This window comes from Eschrichtius robustus, chromosome 1 (genome assembly GCF_028021215.1).
Source record: "Eschrichtius robustus isolate mEscRob2 chromosome 1, mEscRob2.pri, whole genome shotgun sequence".
In the NCBI taxonomy this organism is placed as follows: domain Eukaryota; kingdom Metazoa; phylum Chordata; class Mammalia; order Artiodactyla; family Eschrichtiidae; genus Eschrichtius; species Eschrichtius robustus.
In genome coordinates this window covers 196145245-196157559 of record NC_090824.1, presented here as the reverse complement: position 1 = coordinate 196157559, position 12315 = coordinate 196145245, and positions in this window count along the sequence as shown.

Genomic DNA, 12315 nt, shown 5'->3' with positions numbered 1-12315 from the left:
AGTAAAAGGGTAGAATTTCTATAAGTCATCAAACTTATCAGCTTAAAATAGACTTTTATATTTTTAAGATGTTTTACCTCATGGTAACCACAAAGCAAAATCTAACAGTAGATACAAAAAAGATAAAGAAGAGGGAAATCAAAGCATACCACTATGGAAAATCATCAGTTCACAAAGAAATACATCAAGACATATCATGACAGCAAAACAATAATAGTAGGAGACTATGATACTGCATTTTCAACAATGGATGTATCTTTCAGATGGCAGATGAATAATTAAACAGCAGACTTGCACAACACTATAAACCAATTTGACTTAACAGCATATACAGAATATTCCAAACCACGAGCAGTGGAATATATACTCTTTTCAAGCATACATGGAACATTTTCTGGGATAGATCACATGCTAAGTCACAAAACAAGTCACTGCAAATTTAAGAAGACTGAAATCTTTTTTACTTTATTTCATTGCATTCTTCCATGAAATAAAACTAGAAATCAATAACAAAAGGAAATCAGGAAAACACACAAATACATGGAAATTAACTCTTGAACAACCACTAGGTCAAAGAAGAAGTCAAAAGGGAAATTTAAAAATATCTTGATACAAATGAAAAAAAAGAACAGACTATACCAAAGCTTAGGGGATACAGCAAAAGCAGTACTGAGAAGGAAGCTTTTAGTGACAAACACCTACATTAAGAAAGAAGAAAGATCTCATACAACCTAACTTTACACCTCAAGTAAATAGAAGAAGAACAAACTAAGCTCAAAATTAGCATAAAGAAGGAGATAATAAGGACTAGAGCAGAAACTGATGAAATGAAATAAAGAATAGAAAACAATACAAAAAACAGATAAAACTAAGTTCGTTTTTTGAAAAGATAAACATATCAACAAACCATCAGCTGAAATAACTGAAAAAAAGGAGAGAAGACTCAAAATCAGAAATAAAAGAGGAGGCATTACAGCTGATGTCACAGAAATTTAAAAAAAGAAATAAGGGACTACTATGAACAATTATATATCAACAAGTTGGATAACTTAGAAGAAACGTTAAAAACTACCACGACTGAGTCAAGAAGAAATAGAAAGACTGAACAGATCAATAACAAATAATGAGATTGGATGAATAATCAAGAATCTCCCAACAACTGAAAAAAAGCCCAGGACCAGAGGGCTTCATAGGTAAATTCTATCATCAAGATTTAAGAAGAATTAGTAACAGTCCTTCTCAAACTCTTCTAAAAATAGAAGAGAGAACACATCCAAACTCCTTTTATTAGGCCAGCATCATCTTAATAGGAGAGCCAGACAAAACCACCACAAGAGAAAAACAAAAAACTACAGGCTAATATTCCTGATGAACATGGATATAAAAAGTCCTCAACAAAATATTAGCAAACTTAATTCAACAGCACATTAAAAGGATCATAAACCATGACCAAGTGGGACTCATCCCTAGGATGTAAGGATAGTTCAACATATGCAATTCGATGTGACAACATCACATTAACAGAATGAAGGACCAAAAAATCATGTGATTATTTCAATACATGCAGAAAAAAGTATTTGACAATATTCAGTGCTTTTTCATGGCACTCTAAAAATTATATCAAGTATAGAAGAACTTACTTCTGTGAACACAATAGAGGCTATATATGAAAAGCCCACAGCTAACATCATACTCAATGTGAAAGAGCAAAATTTTTCCTCCAAAATCTGGAACAAGACAACACCTGTTGAGATGTCTATTATCCACAAAAAAAAAAAAAAAAAAGATAAGTGTTGGCGAGGAGAGATATTGAAAAATTGGAATTTTTGTTGTACACCGTTGGTGGGAACGTAAAATGGAAAATAGTATGGATCATCCTCAGAATATTAAAAATACATCTACCAGACTTACTAGGAATTCAGTCAATGTTTATTAATAAATGAATTACTGAATTAAAAAAAAAAAATACATCTACCAGATGATCCAGCAATCCCACTTCTGGGATGGAACTGAAATCAGGATCTTGAAGAGGTGTCTTCACTCCTGCATTCACTGCAGCCTTATTCGTAACAGCCAAGAAATGAAAACAACCCGAATGTCCACTAGCACGAATGGATATGGAAATCGTGGTATATACATACAACGGAATATTATTCTGCCTTAAAAAAATGAAGGAAGCCCTACTCTTTGCAACAACACTGAAGACATGATAAGTGAAACAAGTCAGTCACAGAAGGACAAATGTCGTGTGATTCCTTTTATATGAGGCATCTAATATAGCCAGACACATAGAAGTAGACAATATAATGGTGGTACCAGGAGATGGAGAAATGGGAAGTTGTTGTGCGATGGGCATAAAGCTAGTTACACGAGATGGGTAAGTTCCAGAGATGGGCTCTAAAACGTTGTGCCAGTAGTTACTAATAAAGTATTATGCACTTAAAAGTTTAAGAGGGTAAATCTCACATTAAGTGTTTTTACCACAAAAACAAAACCAAGGGACACAAGGACAACTTGGAGATGACGGATATAGTTATCACCTTGATTGTGGTGATGGTAACATGAGTATGTACATACGTCCAAACTCACAAAAGGGTGTACGTTCATTACGTGGGGTTTTTTGTGTACCGATTATTACCACAATAAAATTGAAGAAAAAATTTTGCTCCAAAACACTGAAATGACTAAAGCCTGTACCTAACTCCCCAGTTGCAATATTAGCCCTTATCTCTTCTTATAGCACTGAATGCCTTACTAAATTCTACCTCGTGCTGTAGTTTTAAATGTACATGTTTTCTTTCCTTACACATTCAATACCTCCTTTAAGGCACTGACAGGATCTTGTTGTGTTGTAGGGACCCCAATGCCACCTGCAGTTTTGACGATTCACTAGGAGGCCTCTCGGAGCTCAGCATACTGTACCCATGGCTGTAATTTATTGCACTGAAAGGACTTGAAGCAAAACCAGCAAGGGGAAAAGGCACGTAGGGGGACGTCCAGGGAAACCAGGTACAAGCTTCTGAGAGTCCTCGGTCCAGAGTCACACAGGACGAGTTTAATTCCCCCAGCAACAAGCTGTGACAACACATGTGAAATGTTGCCAACCAGGAAAGCTCTCTAGACTCAGTGCCTGGGGTTTTTACTGGGGCTGATCATGTAGGTACTCTCTACCTGACATGTCCCCAAATTCCAGACTCCCAGAAGGAAAGCAGGTGTTCAGCATAAACCACATCTTTTGTGCAAATAGTTTAGGCCCAGTGAGCCACTCTTATCTGTTGTGACAATGGTGGGAACCCTCCTCAAATCCAAGTTCCCAAATGCCAGCCAAGGGCCAACCTTGGAAACAGGACTTTCAAAAAAATGGCAGTCAGGCCCGCTATGCCAACTTTTTTTCTGTCCACTTAGTAGCTGTTAGAACCCGCTGGTGCTCAAACATCTGCTGAATTCCATCTTCAACTTTACACTATTGTTAAAATGAGATGATGGGAAATAAGTAAATGAAAATTTCATATATACAAAGAACTATGTTTACATTTTAAAACTCTGCATGTGTTTTTAAAAACTTTGTCTTGCCACTCAACATGAGTTTTTTTTTTTCCCCTGTATTACTTAAGCTTGGATAAACCAATTTTACATAAACAGCTAGCTAAGCATTATAATAAATATAGAAGTGAACACAATGTAGTGGTTAAATCACCATCACAGAGGTAATGGCCCAGATATGATTTCCATTTTTAATATCTATTTGGGATCTGACCTAAGGTATTGGAATTAGTCTATAGACCTTCCTCTGTAATGATAACAATACTTTGAACTTATATTACAGTCAGTAGTAAACGGCTAAGTTGATTCAGACTAGCAACAAACCTATTAGTCTCAATAATAAAAAGAAAACTTTGAGTGACTTGACAGCTCTGCTGGTAGAATCCAGGCCTGGTGATGCCAAAGGATGTTTTGGTAAAAGACTGGAGAAGCCTGACGTGAGCCTTCATGCTTCACCACGGTGCTGCCAGAATACCTTTCCCCGTGGTACACCATGGCCCTAAAATTATGCTCAAAATAAAAGGCTTGTCTTTGAGTCTAGAAGAAAGTGGCTTAACAGGTCAACGCAATCTCCTTTACCATTTTTTTTTTTCCTGGAAGATGCCAATGATGCAAAATCTGAAATCCTGCCTAGATCATTTCCTCAATAGACTGTATTCTGTAGTATGAAGAACTCACATAGGCTGTACAGAAACCATACGGGTTCTTTGATTTCAATTTTTCCATTATGGTCAAGAACATAATCTATAAAATCTGTTCATCTTCACACCTCCCGAGTTATGATGGAAATAATGGGGCAAAAGGGTCCATCAGTGGGGTGGGCCGAGGTTAGGGGAAGCCTCGATATCTAGACTGAGGAGTTTTAAACTGATTCTATAGGACAGGGGTTCATAAAATAGCCTATATAGATGGACTCTAAATATCTATGAGGGACTTCCCTGGCGGTCCAGTGGTTAAGACTTCGCCTTCCAATGCAGGGGGTGCGGGTTCGATCCCTGTTCAGGGAGCTAAGATCCCACATGCCTCGCGGCCAAAAACCCAAAACATAAAACAGAAGCAATATTGTAACAAATTCAATAAAGACTTTAAAAACAATAGTCCACATCAAATAAATAAATAAATACAAATAAATATCTCTGAAGCACCTGAAATTACATATAACACTCTAGGTGGGAGAATTTTTCTGGGGAGAAGATCCATAGCTTTCTTCACCTTTTCAAAGGTGACTGTGTCCCCAGAATGTTTGTGAAAACTCAGGCCACGTGTATAAGGAAACTCAGGCCAGAAGAAGAAGGCTGCATATTGTCAGCATTTTCCAAACCAGTGTGACCACAAGGATTGCTTGGGGCACTTGTTAAATTGCATCTAATTCTCTTCTCCAGGAAATTAAAACTGGACCATTTAAAAAATCTTGATGCACATTTTGATGCATTGCTTATATCTCAAAGCAATGAATCAAGAAGGCAATAGTTAATCCCCAGTACAGCATGTCAGAAAATGATCTATAACATGCCTATCCTTCAGATTCTGTGGAGACACATCCATTGCTGCTCCTTTGTTGGGCAAATCCAGAATATTCCACATATTACGTAAATCAAAATTCTAAAAATCAATGCTTTTGAGATGTCATGAAAAACAACAAGTCAGAAATTGACGGCTCTGCCACATTCTTTCCCACATAACCTGTGTGAATCCTAATCTTTCAGTTAAGTGTCTGGATTCAATCTCAGCAGCACCACCTACTGATAATTTATTTTATTTATTTTTGGCTACATTGGGTCTTCGTTGCTGCGTGCGGGCTTTTTCTAGTTGCAGCAAGCGGGGGGAGCGGGGGCTACTCTTCGTTGCGGTGTGCAGGCTTCTCATTGCGGTGGCTTCTCTTGTGGCGAAGCACGGGCTCTAGGCACGTGGGCTTCAGCAGTTGTGGCTCACAGGCTCAGTAGTTGTGGCTCGCGGGCTTAGTTGTTCCACAGCATGTGGGATCTTCCCGGACCAGGGCTCGAACCCGTGTCCCCTGCCGTTGGCAGGTGGATTCTTAAACCATTGTGCCACCAGGGAAGCCCCACCTACTGATAATTTAAATTCAGTACTTTATGTAAACTCTTAGCAATGTGAATATTAAACGATTAACTGGAAAACACCTAGAACATGTTTGGCTTTTCATAAAATATGTAATAATATAATTGATAGAGGAAAATTTTTAATATTTTTGCAAGCAGTGAATCAAATTGCTTTCAATGACAATGCACGCTTCAATCATGCTATAGATCGAATGCCTATGTCCCCGCAAAATTCATGTTGAAATTCGAAGCCCCAGTGTGATGGTGTCTGGAGGTGGGGTCTTTGGGAGGCGATTAGGTCATGAGGGCAGAGCTCTCATGAATGGGATTAGTGCCCTTATAAGAGAGACCCCAAGGAGCTGCCTACCTCCTTCCTTCTGCCGTTAGAGGTTATAGTGAGAAGACAGCTATGAACCAGGAAGCAGGCCCTCACAAACTGACTCTGCCAGCGTCTTGACCTTGGACTTCCCAGCTTCCAGAACTGTGAGAAATAAATTTCTGTTACTTATAAGGCACCCGGTCTATGGCATTCTGTGATAGCAGCCTGAATGGACTAAGACACATCCAGATATGTTTCTCCCATGCTGGCTGTTCTCCATTTGTCCCCCCACACGGATGTCCCCATCATTCTGTATTCCAGTTGGGTTCAGCCAATGAGAGGCCCAGCAGGAGATCAGAGGGCAGCAGGGGACACTAGGGTATTCACTCCCCTTGCGCCTCTTTCCTGCCTGCTGTGCCAGTCACAGCTCTGTCCGTCTGTCCCTCCTCCAATTAGTCCAGCTCTCACTGGGCTCCGTGCATTGCTATGGAGCACTTACCCCTTTTGACTCAGGGGTCCTGACGGTAGAGGATGCCTCAACTTCCCTTCCTCGTTCCCTTAGTCTTCAGTAAGTAGTTCTTTCACGAAAGCTTGTGCAGTTGACCTCCTGAGTGTAATTCGACCTCCTGGCAGGTCCCTGACAGACACAGAGCTCTCTGCAGAATCATCTTGCACACTGTAAAACTGAATTGATCATTCACTCAACACTTAAGTGAATACAATGGGAAAAATATTATTTTAGGTACAGTACAGATAAAAAGATGAAAAAGATTCCATTCTGATCCTCAAGAAGCTCATATTAACATACATACAGGGGATTTGGTTTGACTAAGAACTTTTAAGGTAAATGATTCAGCATAACTATTTTAATTTCTACACATATCATTAATCTTAGGTATCAATTAAGTAGGCCTTTTGACTATCGTGTCTCCATAGTCCCCTGAAAGAATCTCACCTAGTTTACCACCATTAGATTAGAACCCTGTGGTTTATTTAAACCATCTTAAATAAACCAGTTAGAAACGTGGACCCAATTACTTAACCTGAAAATGTATACTTTTACATTCTAATGTGGTAGTCTCACAAATATCTACCTTGGAGTCCTTCTGTGGGATACACACACTCACTCACACACACATGAGTACAAATTCCTCCCTTAGTGAGAAGATTCTGGAGAGCAGGGGCCTGCCTCATTCTCCACTGCTGCATCCAGAGTTTCCACACAGTACAGAGTGAATCAACGTTTCAATGACAAACTGATGGACAAGAGTGCAACCTTTACCTAGGTTTGAGCCCCAGCTTCGCCTTCATCTGGCTGGATGACCTTGAGCAAATGACCAAACTCTCTGCCTCAGTTTCCTCACCTCCAGCATCACCCTAGTTTAAATGAGTTATCTGAAAAGCACTTAGAGTGGTACCCACCCCACAGTAAGAAGGACGCAAGTGCTTGCTAAATAAATAAAATTAAAGTGATGCTGTTTTTCACATCACCTGGAGGAAGTGCAGCTGGAACAGAACTTAAGAGACATAACTCACTTTATAGATGATAAAACTGAGGACCAGGAAAAGTGAATGCGATAAGCCAGTGTAGATGTGACCGACACGGATAACCTCACCCCTAGGAAGACTCGCTCATTTACACAGCATGCTTTAGAAATAAATGGAGGAATTTTGTCCAACAAAACAAAAATCTGTTGATGTCAAAATGAACATGTAAATAACCTGTATTTATATTTTCTGATTTGTAAAAGTACGTAAATATTTAAATAAATATCTACTATATTTAGTGCTGCGAAATAGGTAAAAATTTAGAAATCAGTTAGTAAACCTTGAAAACCTGGTACACATTCAAAAGTCAGCCAACTGAAGGACAAATTAATAGTGAATTTTTAAAAATCAATGGAAATAATGGCATGATGGCTATGCCCACTTAACTCAGAATATAATGGTTTTCCTTAATTTTCCTCTTTCTTTTTTGGGAGGGCAAGATTGTAGGGCATATATTCTATAATTAAGCAAAACGCATAATTCTTTGAATTTGAATGTGCTCACATGCTCAACTGGGATCCTTTCTGATCTAGTAGGGGGAAAGAAAGCTTTGTATCCTAGATATCCATAATTCTTATCAATCGCTTAAAAGTATAAAAGGTATTTTTTTTAAGTTAGAAATTAATAGTGACTAGCCACTCATTCTCCATCTCTAAATGACTTTGAGAGTCAGTTTTGATATAATGACTGTTTGGAAAACAAAAGCTTGTTGCAGGAGATGACACTAGGGAACAATGTGAGCAAAATGCAAATTTCAGTTTGCGTGGCTTTGTCCAGGAGAAATGGTAGGACGTGTAGAAAACTGCACCCAGCTAAACTGAGCACAAGAACACACAAAACACACGCAGGAATAGGCAAAACACACACGCGTGCACACCTCACACCACCAGCGCCCTCAGCTCACCCAGGTCTGGTGTCACAACTGCCCTCCGACACCAGCAGGCCCTCCGCCCACCTTTACTCAATCCACAAATACAACCCTTCCCACTCCCACTCCCATAGGCATGCCTCAGGTCTTTTTCAAGGTAAATTGCTATATTTATTGTAATATTCATGTATCTAGAAACCATTTAACATGTGAAACAGTTAATACTGTTTATATTAGATTTTTCATTTTTTTTTGGCCATTAGTATGTCATTGCTGAAGTTTTGGAATGTTGTGCCTCTAACCAGTTTTCCCCACAAAACCTAAGGCTTCTTTATTTTGCAGTTATGCACAGCACAGTGATTTTTAGAACACATACATGAATGACAGCAGAATTCCCTGTATTCTATTATGAGCTCCAGGTCACCAAAATTACAACAATTCAAGTCCAATATACAGGAGTCATCTGCTAGACAACGTTAAGGTTGCCCTTGAATTGATTTCAAACATTATGTATAGAATTTTACATTTCTCAGACAACAGCTCTTGTTGTAAATACCCAGAAAAAAATGAGTTATACACAGCATTTGATTAATAAGCTGTGAATTACTAGATAAAAAGAATATTTAGAAATATGACTTTCAAAACATACTACACACAGCAATTTAGATCACAGTAGTCAATTTTAATGTAATGACGCTTACCTCTTCATCAAAAATGGAAAATAATACTTCAAAGTTTTTAATCTCGAAGTGTTTTTGACAAAACTGTTAGAAACAAATATGTTTTATGCCTAAACTCAGCTCCTTTAGTTATTAATCTATCCTTCTCTGCTTAATTTTTGAGAACAATTTCCCTGACCATTGTGAATTATAACATACATAAAACAAACATTTAGTATAAACTGGATACTTACTCAATGTTAATGTTCCCCACTGAAAGCATAAACAGAGTCATGTTGCAAATAAAATAAAATTTGGGGGTGTTTTTTGCTTTTCGAATAGGTCCGCATAGTTAAATATATACAAATGCTGGAAAAGAGTTAAAATAAAAACAGAACTTTGCTCCTATCATGTTAAAAACCTTAAAGAAATTCTCTTTCAAATAAACGAAAGGCATGCAGAGACAAAATATTCCTTAGTTTAATGGAGTTAAGCAACAGCACAATAATTTAACTTGCAGCCTAATATAGTTCCATTCCAGATACTTAGAAGTCTTCCTATTTAAAATACATACTTAAGTTAACCTGAAAGGAATCCACTGGCCTACCTGCTCCTCCTCCAAGCAAATTAACATTTGGCAACCATGAATGAAATTAAATTATCCTGATGTTTTGATATTAAATCATTTCAATAAGACCAATCTGAATCTAAGTAATCTTTTAAAAATAAAAAAACATTATCTGTACAAACACAAAATTGATTTTTACTATGACATAAGATAAAGAACTTTCTTTTGTTTGCTTGTTTCTTTGTTTTGGTAAAACTCAACCAGTATTCACTCACGGAATTATTCTTGAAAAAATTAGCATGAGACAGCAAAAAAAGATTCTGAAAAGTCAGTGACTACTCCTGCCTACAAAGGGAGAATATGACACAACCAGTGATAACAATTGGAAATTTTGTTTTTCCCCTCCTCTGAAAAAGCTTATCTACCTTATTGAATACTTGATATAAGCCTTTTTTATCAGATTCAGCATAAACTAATTTTGGAAAGAATTTTCTTTAATGCCAGCAGGGTATGTAATTTCCTAAAGTGCAAACAAGAAAACTAAAAAATATATATTTTACCCTTGGAATTGTTTTATATAACTATATAAAATAACAGACACATGTAACTGACTGACATACAAGAAAAAAGTTGTTGACTAGAAAAACAACTTTAACGGCTAATGTTTATGTGTATTAATATTAATAACTTGTAACAATGTATAATGACATTTTTCTAGGCCAAATATTTGTGATGTAAAACAATGCCATTGCTGATTGTGTACCTTATTTGGAATATCAGAAAAAGACTCGCTCGGCCAGCCTCAAAGATGGAAACTGCTAGTTTCCATAGTTCTCTAACATTTCAGGTAATCTGCTTACTTAGTAAATAAAACAGCAAAAGGATGGCAAGTATAGTATGTTGGCTTCATCATAATTTTCACGTCAATAAACACAACTCTGCCTACAAGAACATCAAAAATGGTAAAATTTCATATAGTCCAATGCTACCTCTCTCCTTTAGCTTGAAGCAAGATATGAAAACTGTATATGCTTCAGAGTCGTAATTATTTAATTCTTCCCCCAATGAAAGTGAAAGTACTATCAAACGAAAGCGCTTCTACTCAAAGCGCAGATGTTCCTGGTGGGGTCACTCAAACATCAACAAAAGGCTCAGGAGCTTACTAATGGACATCAGGCATCCCCAGATTACTCACAGGGAATATACTGTTATGACCATGTGCTGGAAACATGTTCCCGAGTTTCAGTACCTTTTCCTTCTCTGAGCTATGAGGTAATTGCAGTGGCACAGATGAGTTATTCAGGCTGAACGGCAGGGAGGCTGGGGATCTGAAGCACAGAATTTCTGCAAGCGTCAAAGGATCATGTGACAGTTACACTAACACTACAATTTATAAATAAGTAGAAGGCCCAAGAGACTCATGGAACTGCCTAGGATCACATATCTAGCAAGATATTCTTTTGAGAAAAGATATATCTGGGTTAAAATCTAAATTCCTAGGGCAATGAACTGAAATTTCCACTTCATAGCAGAATAGAACTCCAATAAACTCCCATAACATAATTTAGTTCTTATTCTTTTCTTCAACCGAAAGTATTACCACATCCTTTACAAAAAACCCATGTGGTCAAAATGGATACATTTTACAAGGCAAATACTGAAATCTTTCCTTTTATCCTGTGCCAACTGCCATTTATAGAAATGGACTTGTTATAATGAAGCTTCTTTGGTAAATATTAAATGAATTTACCTGTATTCTTCACTACAACTTCTTCAGTCATGTTTCACAACTAAGTGTTATCATTGTATTTTTAAATTACAGAATATCAAAGATATTAAATGGAAACTTTTTTTTCTCTGAGGGAAAAGGAACAAAATCCAAAACCAGTATATAGGTCTTTTTTGTGTGTTTTTAGTTCTGAGGAAAATAATCATACCGTATGGATGTTTCACATTTGGCATCTTAAATGCCTAACATAATATTACACATAATTAATCAAAAACATTCTCAATTGTTTACATATCTCTTTTTAAAGTAACAAGATATGTAATTATCCTGCACTTAAGAAACTTCATATATCCTGCCACAGAAACAATGGATTCCAAACATTTATTCTATTTTTTTAAAAGCCATTAACCAACTGAAATAATGTAAGGGCTTAAACAAGCTATTTCACAACCTGATAGTGTACATTATTGTAACTTGCATGTGTTTCTAACTTGACTGTGGGTATAAATTTTAGTCGGCCTGATTCCAATTTGGCAACCAATTTGAGGAAAATAAGTAAAAACTAGAACTTTTAAAAAGAAAGGATTTCCCTTCCTCTGAAGTGATTTCAATATCTTAATAGAAGATACGACTAAAAGGTAAAGAGAAGTCTTTTTAAACAAACATGCCAAAATGTACACATCCCAAAACAAAGTCCTATAATTGTTGATGACATTTCTAAAATACCTAAAAGCCATCCAGAGTGAATCAGGTACATGAACAAGCTTGAGAAAAGCTCATTTGGGTTTGAATGGTGGAGAAGGGGAGCTAATTATTTTTTTCAAGGGCACAAATTTTCTTCAGGTACTCTGAATGCAATTTGAAACGAAGAACACAAAACTGTACTGAGCCATGGCAGCATCGATGGCCTGAGCACACGGTCTCTTCTACAGAATAACCATACTTTAGGCTAACAACGTTCATTTATATGTACAGTTTTCTGATACGAGCTTGGAAAATTTAGATTCATCCCCTGTAACCG